General features: G+C 45.3%; 1 protein-coding gene across 9 annotated transcripts in view; it reads right to left on the bottom strand.

Annotated features, from left to right (window-relative positions):
- The window catches only part of LOC125454004 (diacylglycerol kinase beta), a 505,848-nt gene that overhangs the window by 84,626 nt on the left and 406,204 nt on the right, over positions 1-15,018 (bottom strand). The gene's annotated exons all lie outside the window — the stretch shown is intronic.

The following is a 15,018-nucleotide window of genomic DNA, read 5'->3' as shown; positions in this document are numbered from 1 at the left end:
TTATTTATATTTTAAACTGAACATTGTGCTTTAATATGCACCAACTCACTGAAAAATAATAAAAAAAGCAATGCACTTCAAGGATATTTTCAGTGAGGCATCTAATTAATGTGATGTAGAATTTAGATGAAACATATTCAATTGATTAGTTTAGTAAAATAAAGCCCAAGTAGAAACTCTTAGCAAAGCAAAGAGAAATAAGATGCACTCTGCACTTTCTTCCTCTTTGAAGATTTTATGCCATTATCTAGATGCACGTACATATGCTAAATTATAGTCTACTCTTTTTATACCTGTCATGGTTCCAAACTCTGCGATATGCTAATAGGTGGGTACAGTCAGTTTAATGTGAGGCTCCAGGTTCTGATAATGCTTTTGATGTCAGCCCTTCAATGTCAACGTACTTCACACTTGGTGTAGTCACATTATTGTTAATAAATCACATAAATTCCGTATGTCTGACTCCTGATAACTTGTGACGCCAAAAATAAAAATCAGTCTGTTTTGTGTAGTGGTAAAGCAAAAACATGAGCAAAGTACCAATACTGATAAAACAAAACACTGATACTGATCAAACAAAATGCTAATAATCGTAACATACATATTTATGAATATCCTGTAAAAACTATAATGCTTAACCCAACCAACAGTATTTACATCTCAAAATGAAGATTAAACACTGCATATATTAATCTTTAAACCTAATATACAAAATTATTTGATCTCAAGTTACTGTGCAAGGTTACTTGGGATTTCTCCTTGAGTTTGGATTATTGTTTACTCGAAATAATGGGTCAAAAATAAAATTATACATGGCTTGTAAACGCTATGGAGACAATTATTTGTGTATAATTCTTTTTGATGTGTCAATTTGGATTATTATATTCCACTTCCAACCTGGTAAAGTGTTCCAAATTGCTTCTCTAAATGAGTTTTTTTTGAAGTGCTTCTTTATCAGTGTCTTTTTTTGCTGTTCTCAGGAAGGAGATCAGCCAAAAGGTCAAGAAAACAGGGGAAAAAAGCACAAATGATTCACAAGAGGTCATCAACTTGAAACGTTAACTCTATTTCACTCTCCACAGATGTGCCAGACTTGCTGAACATGTCCAGTATTTTCTGCTTTTATTTCAGAATCCAACCTACATAACGTTATGCTTCTCTATTAGGGGTTACAGCACATGTCCACGGTATTGAATTTCTGTTGGGGTCCAAGTGCAACGTCTTCTTAATACTTATTTGGAACATGCCAGGTAACTAACCAGGAGTACGTGTGAACAGTTGAAACCAGAGGTGACAATGTGCAACATGAAGATTTTAGGACAGATGTGCTGAGGTGACGGGTGAGAACGACATGAGGGATGGGAAGAGAACCCACTGTTGCAGACTTTCTGCTTATGAGTGGATAGTTAAGAATGGAATGGAAGCGAGGAGAATTCCAGTGAGCTGAGCGAAAGAGGAAATAAACTGAAGGAAAATAACACGTGTCAAACTCCGGAAAGATTTAAAGGGGAATAAGAAGTTGCAATGTGCCACAGTTGCCAGGTATGCTGTGGCAGGGACAGAAGCTTGATTGGAAAGATTGAAAACTGGAGTTGTGGGAAAGATGAGTTGTGATCTTTACCCTCTTGTGATACAGGAGGTATCACAGGGGGCTGAGGACAAATCCTCGGCGGGTCCAGGGTTGAGTGTTATTATGGAGGAGATGCGGTTACCTATCCTCACTGATTGCTGTCTATGGGTCAGAAAGCTGAGGATCCAATTGCAGAGGACAGAGCAGAGGCCAAGGTCATACAGTTTTGAGATAAGTCAGGAAGAGATAATGGTGTCAAAGGCAGAGCTGCAGTCAATTAGCAGGAGTCTGGCATAGGTATCTTTGTTGTCTAGATATTCCAGGGATGAGTGCAGGGCTAGGGATATGGCATCTGCTGTGAACCTGTTGCAGTGGTAGGCAAATTACACGGGATTAAGGTGAGCTGGGAGACTAGAGTTGATGTGGGCCATGACCAGCCTCACGAAGCACTTCATGACTACTGAGATCAGAGTCACTGGGCAATAGTCATCAAAGCACATTGCATGTGCTTTCTTAGGTATGGGTATGATGGTGGTCTTCTTGAAGCAGGTGGGGACTTCAGCTTGTAACCTGTATGCCTCTTTTAAGTCTTTTTGATCTGTATATCCTTGCTTAATATGAAATGCCTATACAACTCATAAGCAAAGCTTTTCACTATACTTCGGTACAGGTGACAATAAAATCAAATCAACACACTCAAGAACTTTGAAGGCTGCAGGCGAAACGGTAGTTTCATGGACAAATGAGGGTGAGATTTTGAGACAGTTCAGAAAAGAGGAGGGGGAAATATCTAAAGAGAGGCAAGCATTCACAATATTACACAGTGTGACAGTCAGGAAAATATGATGGGTACACATCAGTTTGGTGAGAATTGGATTTTTTTAAAAAAATTAACTTTGATGTGATGTGGGTGTTGCTGGCTAGGCCAGTATTTATTGCTTACCCTAGCTGCTCTTGAGAAGGTTGTGGCAAGCCGTTTTCTTGAACTGCTGTGGTCCATATGGTGTAGATACATCCACAATGTGGTTAAGGAAGGAATTCTATGATTTTGATTTTGTAATATTGAAGGAGTGGCCAAAAAGTTCCACTCCGGATGGTGAGTAGATTGAGGAACAACTTGCAGGTGAAGGTGTTCCCATGTATCTACTGTACTTGGCCTTCTAAATGCTAACGGTCTTGGGTTTGGAAGGAGCAGTTTTGGAGCCTTGGTGAACTTGTGCAGGGTATCTTGTAGATTGTACATAATGCTGCCACTGAGTGTCAATGATGGAGCAAGTGAATGTTTGTGGATATGATGACAATCAAGTCAGCTCCTTTCTCTGGAGGGATGCTATCTGAAATAACTCGAGAGAGGCCGGTATCCCATCACCGACACACCATTTATTTACATGTGGACAGTCTATGAGGTTCACCTGGTTGATCTTGTTACAACCACTACATTATCGAGTGTTGATGGACCTGCATTCTTCCATTTCAGTGGGGAGTATTCTATCACACTCCTGACTTATGCTTTGTAGATGTTGGGCAGGCTTTGGAGAGTCTGGATGTCCTTCACTGCAGGATTCCTAGCCTCTGTCCTGCTCAAGAAGCCACAGTATTTACATGGCTAGTCCAGTTCAGTTTCTCGTCAACGTTAACCACTAGGGTGTTGATAGTGGGCAAATTCACTGATGGCAATTCCATTGAATGTCAAGGCATGATTATTAGATTTTTTTCCTGTTGGAGATTGCGATTGCCCAGCACTTGTGTGCTGTGAATGTTAGTTGCCACTTGTCAGCCCAAACGTGGACATTGGCCAGATCTTGCTGTATTTGGGCATGGACTACTTCAGTATCTGATAATTCATGAATATTGCCTTATACAGTGCAAACTTGGCAAGTATCTCCATTCCTAGTCTCATGATGGAGAGAAGGTCCCTGATGAAGCAGCTGAGGACAGTTGGGCTAAGGACACAGCCCTGAAGAAGTCCCGTGGAGATGTGTAGAGATAAAATGGCTGACTTCCAACAATGACAACCATTTTCCTTTGTGCAAGGTATGACTCCAACAAACAGAGGTTCCAAGAAACCAAAGGAGCAGGAGGTTGAACTAAGGTTGGTATGGGTGGTCGGGTGGTGGGAGAAGCATCTGAGGAAGCAGGCTGGATAATCTTGATTATAGTAACAAAGAAATCTATGGGCTCTTTAGTTGGGAGGAGCGCTTTAAGGAGGCCTTGTTTAGTGGGGGATTAAAAGAAAAAAATCAGGTGCATATACATACTCTCTACTGATCTGTGATATTAGAGCTAAAAATATTTTAAATACTATATTTGGACATCAGTGCAGACTTTCCCTATTTAAGTATGGGTCAATTATAACATCTGCGCAAGTTCACTTAACCTGTTTAATCACAGGCTAAACACACCACTTATATATAGCTTTAAGTTTATATGAATTTAATATAACCTTAGCAGATGTTTGTTTCACATTTCTGAATAGGGCTTTTCACATTATAATTTTAATGACAAAAAGTAAGCCAAAAAATGCTGTTGCCTCTGTAAGAGTACAGAGGTGTTCATACTTCAATGCATACTAATATTTTCAAAATATATGGGTGAATATCATTAAAATAACAATGAAAAGCTGGGACACGAATGTGTTAAGGGACACTTGCTAATAGTGGCAAGAAAAAATTCTAGTCTGGATGAAGCGTCTTTTGTAAGCCTATTTGTTTAATCGGGTATTGCATCCAATGTTATAGGTAACAGTATTAATGAACTTAAATTCCAATAGTTTGGAAGTGGACCAAATTCTACATATTATTTTCAGTTACAGATTTGTTATCTCTTTGCCCTTGCACCTTACATCTCTATTTACCAATAATACTTATAGGGCTTAATTTACCTGTACTCATATTTGTTCCTGATGGTTGTTATCAGCTTGTCATATATACCCGAATCTTGTAAGAAGTGACATCTTATTAAACTCTTCTTGAATGTCTCTACATATTAGATCTCTTGCAATCAACAGTTCTTCACCAAACTCTCTGTGAACTTATCAATCACAACTTTATACAGAATTCCCAACACAGGTAGAGGCCACCCACAAGGTTGTAAGCTCAAGTGTGAATTCAGAACTTCAGTACAAAGATCATGGCTCACGTTATCCAGTGCAGCAGAAAGGGAGTGCTGTAACACTGCATGATGCTATTTTTCAGATGAGACGTTAGCCAGAGATCCCATCTGCCCTCTCATATAAAAGATTGCATGGCATAATTTTAGAGAACAGCAGGTGTTCTAGTCAATATTTATCCCTCAATCACATCACAAAGATTATAAAATGTGAGGCTGGATGAACACAGCAGGCCCAGCAGCATCTCAGGAGCACAAAAGCCTAGACCCTTCATCAGAGAGGGGGATGGGGTGAGGGTTCTGGAATAAATAGGGAGAGAGGGGGAGGCGGACCGAAGATGGAGAGAAAAGAAGATAGGTGGGGAGGAGAGTATAGGTGGGGAGGTAGGGAGGGGATAGGTCAGTCCAGGGAAGACGGACAGGTCAAGGAGGTGGGATGAGGTTAGTAGGTAGGAGATGGAGGTGCGGCTTGGGGTGGGAGGAAGGGATGGGTGAGAGGAAGAACAGGTTAGAGAGGCAGAGACTGGTTGGACTGGTTTTGGGATGCAGTGGGTGGAGGGGAAGAGCTGGGCTGGTTGTGTGGTGCAGTGGGGGGAGGGGACGAACTGGGCTGGTTTTGGGATGCGGTGGGGGAAGGGGAGATTTTGAAGCTGGTGAAGTCCACATTGATACCATTGGGCTGCAGGGTTCCCAAGCAGAATATGAGTTGCTGTTCCTGCAACCTTCGGGTGGCATCATTGTGGCACTGCAGGAGGCCCATGATGGACACGTCATCTAAAGAATGGGAGGGGGAGTGGAAATGGTTTGCGACTGGGAGGTGCAGTTGTTTATTGCGAACCGAGCGGAGGTGTTCTGCAAAGCGGTCTCCAAGCCTCCGCTTGGTTTCCCCAATGTAGTGGAAGCCGCACCGGGTACAGTGGATGCAGTATACCACATTGGCAGATGTGCAGGTGAACCTCTGCTTAATGTGGAAAGTCATCTTGGGGCCTGGGATAGGGGTGAGGGAGGTGGTGTGGGGGCAAGTGTAGCATTTCCTGCGGTTGCAGGGGAAGGTGCCCGGTGTGGTGGGGTTGGAGGGCAGTGTGGAGCGAACAAGGGAGTCACGGAGAGAGTGGTCTCTCCGGAAAGCAGACAGGGGTGGGGATGGGAAAATGTCTTGGGTGGTGGGGTCGGATTGTAGATGGCGGAAGTATCGGAGGATGATGCGTTGTATCCGGAGGTTGGTGGGGTGGTGTGTGAGAACGAGGGGGATCCTCTTTGGGCGGTTGTGGCGGGGGCGGGGTGTGAGGGATGTGTTGCGGGAGACGCGGTCAAGGGCGTTCTCGAGCACTGTGGGGGGAAAGTTGCGGTCCTTGAAGAACTTGGACATCTGGGATGTGCGGGAGTGGAATGCCTCATCGTGGGAGCAGATGCGGCGGAGGCGGAGGAATTGGGAATAGGGGATGGAATTTTTGCAGGAGGGTGGGTGGGAGGAGGTGTATTCTAGGTAGCTGTGGGAGTCGGTGGGCGTCGGTGGGCTTGAAATGGACATCAGTAACAAGCTGGTTGCCTGAGATGGAGACTGAGAGATCCAGGAAGGTGAGGGATGTGCTGGAGATGGCCCAGGTGAACTGAAGGTTGGGGTGGAAGGTGTTGGTGAAGTGGATGAACTGTTCGAGCTCCTCTGGGGAGCAAGAGGCGGCGCCGATACAGTCATCAATGTAACGGAGGAAGAGGTGGGGTTTGGGGCCTGTGTAGGTGCGGAAGAGGGACTGTTCCACGTAACCTACAAAGAGGCAGGCATAGCTGGGGCCCATGCGGGTGCCCATGGCCACCCCCTTAGTCTGTAGGAAGTGGGAGGAATCGAAAGAGAAGTTGTTGAGGGTGAGGACGAGTTCGGCTAGGCGGATGAGGGTGCCGGTGGAGGGGGACTGGTCGGGCCTGCGGGACAGGAAGAAGCGGAGGGCCTTGAGGCCATCTGCATGCGGAATGCAGGTGTATAGGGACTGGACGTCCATGGTGAAAATGAGGTGTTAGGGGCCAGGGAACTGGAAGTCCTGGATGAGGTGGAGGGCATGGGTGGTGTCACGGACGTAGGTGGGGAGTTCCTGGACCAAAGGGGAGAAAATGGAGTCCAGACAGGTGGAGATGAGTTCAGTGGGGCAGGTGCAGGCTGAGATGATGGGTCGACCAGGGCAGGCAGGTTTGTGGATTTTGGGAAGGAGATAGAAACGGGCCGTGCGGAGTTGGGGAACAATGAGGTTGGAGGCTGTGGGTGGGAGGTCCCCAGAGGTGATGAGGTCATGAATGGTGTTGGAGATGATGGTTTGGTGCTCGAGCGTGGGGTCATGGTCGAGGGGGCAGTAGGAGGTGGTGTCGGAGAGTTGGCGTCTGGCCTCGGCGATGTAGAGGTCAGTGCGCCATACTACCACTGCGCCACCCTTGTCTGCGGGTTTGATGGTAAGGTTGGGGTTGGAGCGGAGGGAGCGGAGGGCTGCCTCCATCATGGGCCTCCTGCAGTGCCACAATGATGCCACCCGAAGGTTGCAGGAACAGCAACTCATATTCCGCTTGGGAACCCTGCAGCCCAATGGTATCAATGTGGACTTCACCAGCTTCAAAATCTCCCCTTCCCCCACCGCATCCCAAAACCAGCCCAGTTCGTCCCCTCCCCCCACTGCACCACACAACCAGCCCAGCTCTTCCCCTCCACCCACTGCATCCCAAAACCAGTCCAACCAGTCTCTGCCTCCCTAACCTGTTCTTCCTCTCACCCATCCCTTCCTCCCACCTCGAGCCGCACCTCCATCTCCTACCCACTAACCTCATCCCACCTCCTTGACCTGTCCACCTTTCCTGGACTGACCTATCCCCTCCCTACCTCCCCACCTATACTCTCCTCTCCACCTATCTTCTTTTCTCTCCATCTTCGGTCCGCCTCCCCCTCTCTCCCTATTTATTCCAGAACCCTCACCCCATCCCCCTCTCTGATGAAGGGTCTAGGCCCGAAACGTCAGCTTTTGTGCTCCTAAGATGCTGCTTGGCCTGCTGTGTTCATCCAGCCTCACATTTTATTATCTTGGATTCTCCAGCATCTGCAGTTCCCATTATCACATCACAAAGATTAACTGGCTGTAAAGCACTTTGAGGTGTCCAGTGTTTGCAGAAGGTGCTATAGATAAGCAAGTCTTGCAATTCTCTTGCCCTCTCACTTGGTCAAATTACGCTATCGGCAGAATTTTCTCAGCCCCTGAATGAGAAAGACAGTCAGGGAAAAGGCAGTTAGCAAGAATGGAAAGATAAGGTTCTTGATGTTGAGAAACAGCAGATGATTTTCTGCTTAAGATTTCAACAGCTAGATGAGAAATTCAATAGTGACTGACTAGCATGAATTAATGCTTCATTGTCACCCAATCTTGCCTCACTTATCTGCAGGTTGACATTTTTCTAGGCAGTGGAGAGAACCAATGCAACACCATATTCCAACACGAGAGTCAGAGCGAGTACCTGGCATCTCCTCCAGGCATCCACCTTGGTCAGCACTTCTGTACTACATCAGAAAACGATCCACTAGAAGCAACTGCCTGCCCCCACTGTCCATTGAGGTTGACAACAGCAAAGCACCAGCTTTACCACATCACCATAACACATTTCTGACTGAATTATAGTTTACCTCACCACTTCAATATTGCACTCTCTGGCCTCTGGGCTTGCTCTCTTAATCTCTGCTCCCCTTATTTCAACATAGCCTTCTGTTCCTTTCATCCTCATGCTCACATCTATCTTCCTCTTAAATGCATCCACTCAACATAGAGGAACTGAAAATAGGAGTAGGTTGTTCAAATACTCGAGCCAACTGCCCCCATTCAGTATGATCATGGCTGATCATACAATGCAGTACCTTGTTCCTGCTGCTTCTTTACAGTCTTTGATCCCTTTAGCCTGAAGAACAATATTTAATTTCTTCTTTAAACCATTCAATTTTTTGGCCTCAATTGCTTTCTGGGGCAGAGAGTTCCACAGGCCCACTATCCTGTGTGAAGAAATTTCTCCTATTCTCCGTTCTAATTAGCCTAGCCTATATCCCTAAAATGTGACCCCCAGTATTGATCTCCCCAGTCATCGAAACAACCTTCTTACATTTACCCTGTCTAGTCCTGTTTGAATTTTACGGTTTCTATAAGATCGCCCTCATTCTTCGAAATCCCAGTAAATACAGTCCTAACTGATCTTGTCTCTTTTCATATATCAGTCCTGCCATCCCAGGTATAGTCAGGCAAACTTTCTTCTTAATCCATCCATAGTCAGAACACCCTTCCTCCGATACGGAGACCAAAACTGCATACAATACTCCAGGTGGTCTCACCAAAGTCCTGTACAATTGCAGCAAGACATCCCTGATCCTGTACTCTAATTCACTCAGCCTGTCACATGCACGCTTACAGTAGAGTAGAAGGAGTAGAAGGACACCCAGATCTTCTTGTACCTTTCACTTTTCTGATTTATCACCATTTAGATAATAACCTCTCAATCTTTTCTTTCCCAAAAACAAGAAACCAGACTAGTTTAGTTTTTCTTGATAATCAAACTATCAATAAATCTGTGATGACGATCCCTCGTGATGCCATGTAACTCAAAATACTCAATAATTTCAACTCTAATCATGAGATTTGCCCAAGCTTGGTTTATACTTTGCCCTTCCATAGCAAACAAGTAATTTCACGTCTGGTCCCATGCACAATTTAGCTCTTTGGGGGTTGAAAGGTTGTGGTTATTCTCTCTGCCAACTCTGCTTTAACTTCCTTCAACAGCGTTGGTTGCGTGCTATCAAGGCCCAGTGGCTTATCCAGTTTGGAGTTCTGGTATTCCTTTCCAAAGTAGCAGTTGTCTCTAATAATTTATAAACACTAATAAGTAGTCTCCTCGGGCATGTCTACCTCTTCAGTTGTCCTATTATTTTGAAAAAATGGACTGAAAAAGGGGCAATTTTAACCCAGAGTAGGTTCAAGCAAGCAAGGCTGGGTAAGAACAGGAATGTATGCATCAGCCTGAATTTCAGGCCTGATATATTTTAACAACTGGATCCTATTTAAGTTATGACACAAATTCTACACTGACCCAAATTTCCATAAACTCAAGGCTTTCAACTCCTTCCAGTGCAAGTCATATCTGGCTCTGAGTAATAGCCACAGGAACTTGGGGTCCTGGCAGTTCACCTTTCTAGATATTTTTAATCGACATTTTCAAACATGTTTTGACACAATCCTGGCAATGTTGGGGCTTGAACCTGTGAAACACACCACTGTGCCACATCAGCTTCCTAATCTTCCTTTCTAGAAATTTTCGAATCAATCCGTTATTACACCTTCTGGAGCAGATGGGACTTGAAGCTGAGCCTTCCTGCCTAGAGATAGGGACACTATGACTGTGCCACAAAGCACTATTAATCCTCCTTTCTACTCTTTAAAAAAAGCACTAAAATTATGCTAAACAGTCGCCGATGGTGATCAGAGATAATGGGAATTGCAGATGCTGGAAAATCCAAGATAACAAAGTGTGGGGCTAGATGAACACAGCAGGCCAAGCAGCATCTTAGGAGCACAAAAGCTAACGTTTCGGGCCTAGACCCTTCATCAGAAAAGGGGGATGGGGAGAGGATTCTGAAATAAATAGGGAGCGGGGGGAGGCGGACTGAAGATAGACAGATGAGAAGATAGGTGCAGAGGTGAGGTTGAGTGCGGAGGTAGGAAGGGGATAGGTCGGTCCGGGGAGGACGGACGGACAGGTCAAGGGGGCGGGATGAGGTTAGTAGGTAGGAAATTGAGGTGCGGCTTGAGGTGGGAGGAGGGGATAGGTGTGAGGAAGAACAGGTTAGGGAGGCGGGGCCGAGCTGGGCTGGTTTTGGGATGCGGTGGGGGGAGGGGAGATTATGGTGCACTGTGACAAGAATACAAAATAATGACTAAGGAAAACGTATCAAATCAAACTAACGCTGCCCAGGTTCACTATGTACCCCAGCCCTGCAGTGCCCGTTGGTCTCTATTGTGACAGTGGATCTCGCATGCTGCCTCTGAATGGACTCCAGAATACATACATAACCGCGAAAGAAGGGGCAGACAGTCAGGTCCAATACTCCCCCTCCACAGTCTGCTGCCTGGGCCTGTTAATGGACACTTTGGCCAGGCTCAGGAGCAGACCAATGAGGAGGGCCTCCGACCTGTTCACCCATCCCTGCATGGGGTGCGCACAGATCAGGAGACATGGGGCTGACGTGCAATCAGAAATTGAGGTACAGCACCTTCCAGAAAAAAAGAGGGGAGGTGTTTTTAGAAACACTGAACATAAATACAGAATGTGGTTCCGTTCAAACAAATAAAACAAACCGCATGTAGCATGGCACCTGGTGTACTTATTCAATCTACGCTTACATGGCATTTACCGACAATGTGGAAAATTGCCAAAGTATATCTTGTACATAAAAAGCAGGACAATTCCAATCGGGCCAATTACAGCCCTCAGTCTCCTCTCGATCATCAGTAAAGTGATGAAAGGTGTCATCAACAGTGCTATCATGCAGCACCTGCTCAGTGATGCCCAGTTTGGGTTCCACCAGGGCCACTCAGTTCTTGACTTCATTACAGTCTTGGTTCAAACATGGACAGCTGAATTCCACAGGCAAGGTAAGAGTGACAGCACTTGACAGTAATGCTGCATTTAACCAAGTGTGGCATTAAGGAGCCCAAGCAAAACTGGAATCAGTGGACATTGGGGGGAAAGTCTCTGGTGGTTAGAGTTATACCTGACACAAAGGAAGATGGTTGTGGTTGTCAGAGATCAATCATCTCAGCTCGAGCACATCTCTGTAGGAGTTCTACAGGGTAGTGCTAGGTCCAACCATCTTCAGCTGCTTCATCAATGACCTTCCCTCAATCATCAGGTCAGAAGTGGGCACGTTTGCTGATGATTGCACAATGTTCAGCACCATTCACAACTCCTTAGACACCAAAGCGGTCTGTGTCCAAAAGCAACAATATCTGGGTAATATCCAGGCTTGGGCTGATGGGTGGCAAGTAACATTTGTGCCACACAAATGCCAAGCTATGGCCATCACCGACTTGAGACAAACTAACCACTGTCCCTTGACATTCAAATGGTGATACCATCACTGAATCCCCCCACTGTCAACATTCTGGGGATTATCATCGACCAGAAACTCAACTGGACTCACCTCACAAATGTAGTGGCTATAAAAGCAGGTCCGAAGCTGGGGTTAATGATGTAAGTAACTCACCCCCTGACTCCCGAAAGCCTGTCCACTATCTACAAGGTACAAGTCAGGAGTGTGATGAAATACTCCCCACTTGCCTGAATGAGTACAGCCCCAATAACACTCAAGAAGCTGGTCACCATCCAGGCCGAGGCAGCCCACTTAATTGGCATTACATCCACAAGCACCACTCCCTCAATGACCAATGCTCAGTAGCAGCAATGTGTACTTTCTACAAGCTACAGTGCAGAAATTCAAAGATCCTCAGACAACACTTTCCAAACCCACAACCAGTTCCATCTAGAAGGACAAGGGCAGCAGACATATGGGAATGCCACCACCTTCAAGTTGCCCTCCAACCCACTCACCATCCTGACTTGGAAATATATCACCGTTCCTTCAATGTCCCTGGGTCAAAATCCTGGAACTCCTTCCCGAATGGCATGGTGGGTTGGCAGCAGTTCAAGGTGGCAGCTCCCCACCACCATCTCAAGGGCATCTAGGGATGGGCAAGAAATGCTGGCCGGCCAGCCAGCAATGTCCACATCCCATAAAATGAATTATTTTAAAAAAACTATTGTGTGTAACATTCTCTACCCCAGATCCTCGATGGAGAAGGGAAACGCCCTCTGTAGAAGGGCGTACAATGGGGATCTCCACCACCAGAGGGTAAAACACACTGCGAAGGCATATCCCAGTCGCAGACAAAGGCAAGGAAGTTGTCAGTGTGCATCATCAGCCCATACAGGAAAGTTTCTATGCAGTTCTTAAGGGCATGGGGAGGAGAGAAGAGTTTTCATGAGATGGCTCAGACTGTGGGACTCCACATCATCGGGGAGTGTCTATTGCATGGGGCCATTGCTGACTTCCAGATGGACAGGGGTCAGTTTGTCTGGAAGTCCACTGCACACTCTAGCTGCCTTGACTTGCTATGCTGTGTCTGGGTTGAGGACCTCGCTCATGAGGCTCTGGACGTCTTAGGCCACACGCTAGACACTAGACCGATGTTCTCTCAACCAGCTGCTCCAGCATTAGCCAGCCTGCTCCTCGGCCATTCAATACGAGCCTGACTTTTGGTCAACCCAGCCTCTGGAGCCCTGTCCTTCACTGGCCAGTGAAGCCCGTGCTGAGGTAGGAACCCGTACCTGACCAGAGCTCCCTTACAATGGCTGCCACTCCCGCAGAGCATACACTCTGGCACGAGACAACCATATTCCAAATATTGAGTGCAAAGTTACTATCTGGCTGTGGAGGTACATCAGCGCCTGATACAGCCCTCAAGTGGGAGACTCAGCAGTAATCCAGTGTCGCTGTCTGTCTCAGAAAAAAACCTCAATGAACTTTCTCTACATTAGTGATAAACTCCAGGGGAATCTGACAAATGGTATAGATAGTTTTACATCAGTCTGTTCAGAAGGGCTATGACATACCTCTGGAGCAGGAGGGGCTTCAACCCATGGCCTTATGGCCAAGAGGTAGGGAAACTCACTGTGACAAAAGTGCCACTAATCCTCCTTTATATGCTGAGTCTAAGACCCTGATTAATTATAAGTGGAAGACGATAAACCACAAGAGTGTCTTAACAAGAATAGGAATTTGTCTTACATTACAAGGTATAGTTTATTGCATGATTGTAGCAGACACAATTAACATTAACTAGCATGGCATATTTATATCTATAGGAGCCAGAGACAGCAGGTCTGTTTTCAAAGGAAATTCTTGCCAGACTGCCTGAGACTGCACTGAAAGACTGCGGTACCTCATCAGAATGGGTGAAGCAAATGGAATTTCAACACCAAAGCTTTCAGACCACTTCCTTATATAACAGACTCCATACTTGCATGCACACTAGAATTCCGAACTGAACCAGAATTAATTGTAAGTGTACCCTGAGCTGTATTTGGACAGCCTGCCTGCAAATGGAAGAACATGAAACCTGTGATCTTTGACTGACTGCATATTGTCATGACTAGTTGCATTTGAAGAATATATGTAGAAATAAAAATTCCTACGCTCTGTCTGTGGAACAAGACTCAGTTACTATTTCAGTTGTCTGACCCACTGTTGGACTCCTGACGTGAAATGTTAACTACGTTCTTCTGTCCACATATGTGATGAATATTCCCAACTTTTACTGTTTTTACTTAATATTTCCAGCGTTCAAATGTTTTCTTTTTGAAAAAAATCTTGGTTTTATACATTCACTACCACAAACCTAGATAACAGAAGCTAATTTTTAAATAGTCAAAGGAACAACATTCTCTACCCATAAAATTCACTTCACAGATCATGTTTCAGCAGTAGATCCTCTGTCGCCACAATGTAAAGTTGTTCCAATACTACAAATGCATGAATCAGATCAAATAATTGAAAGTAGTACCCCCAGAGAAGGAAATTAAAGATGTGCCAACTTGCTCTACATTTTTAGTCAACAGGGTTTTTTTTTGAAACAGGATCTACATACCAATAGCCAAATCTGAAATGTCAGTTTATCTTATTGCCATCTCTGTTTCTGATATCATTGAGGTACTACTAATATATGCTGCCTCACAGGAATAATAGATAGAAACAGTTCATCGAAATAAAGCAGTGTTTAAGAGGAACTAAAGGCATCAATTTAACATAATTGATCCTGAGGAATCATAATAATCTTTATAACACCTTCCCATTCCAAAGAGCTATTACAGAGAAGAAGAGCAATACAACACACACCCATTAGTGTAGAATGAAGCTATATGAAATGACACTGGGTGCTCAGATAGCCTGTCAACATGGAAGTCAAATCATTTCCATGGCGTCAACCCAGCAACCAGATAAAACACTAAATTTGTTCAGCTTTACTCGGGTTAAAGACAATTAGATGCAGTCTCCATGAAATCGACTTACGCGGAAACTACCAATCCAATCCCTTCTGATATTTAAGGTGAGAATTTTCTGTGAACTTCACAAATTCAATGTCAGGACCAAATGAGGGTCCAGAGCCCACACATGAGTAAGGCCATGGGCAGGCTTCCTGGAGGTGGTCTCCTAACTAGTCGCCTCCATGTTCACCATCCAGTTAAGGGCAGATGAGATCCTAATGCTGAGCCGAACC

Source organism: Stegostoma tigrinum, chromosome 7 (assembly GCF_030684315.1).
Source record: "Stegostoma tigrinum isolate sSteTig4 chromosome 7, sSteTig4.hap1, whole genome shotgun sequence".
NCBI classification, from domain to species: Eukaryota; Metazoa; Chordata; class Chondrichthyes; order Orectolobiformes; family Stegostomatidae; genus Stegostoma; species Stegostoma tigrinum.
Note: the sequence above shows the minus strand (reverse complement) of the source record. Positions and strands in the feature narration are given on the sequence as shown.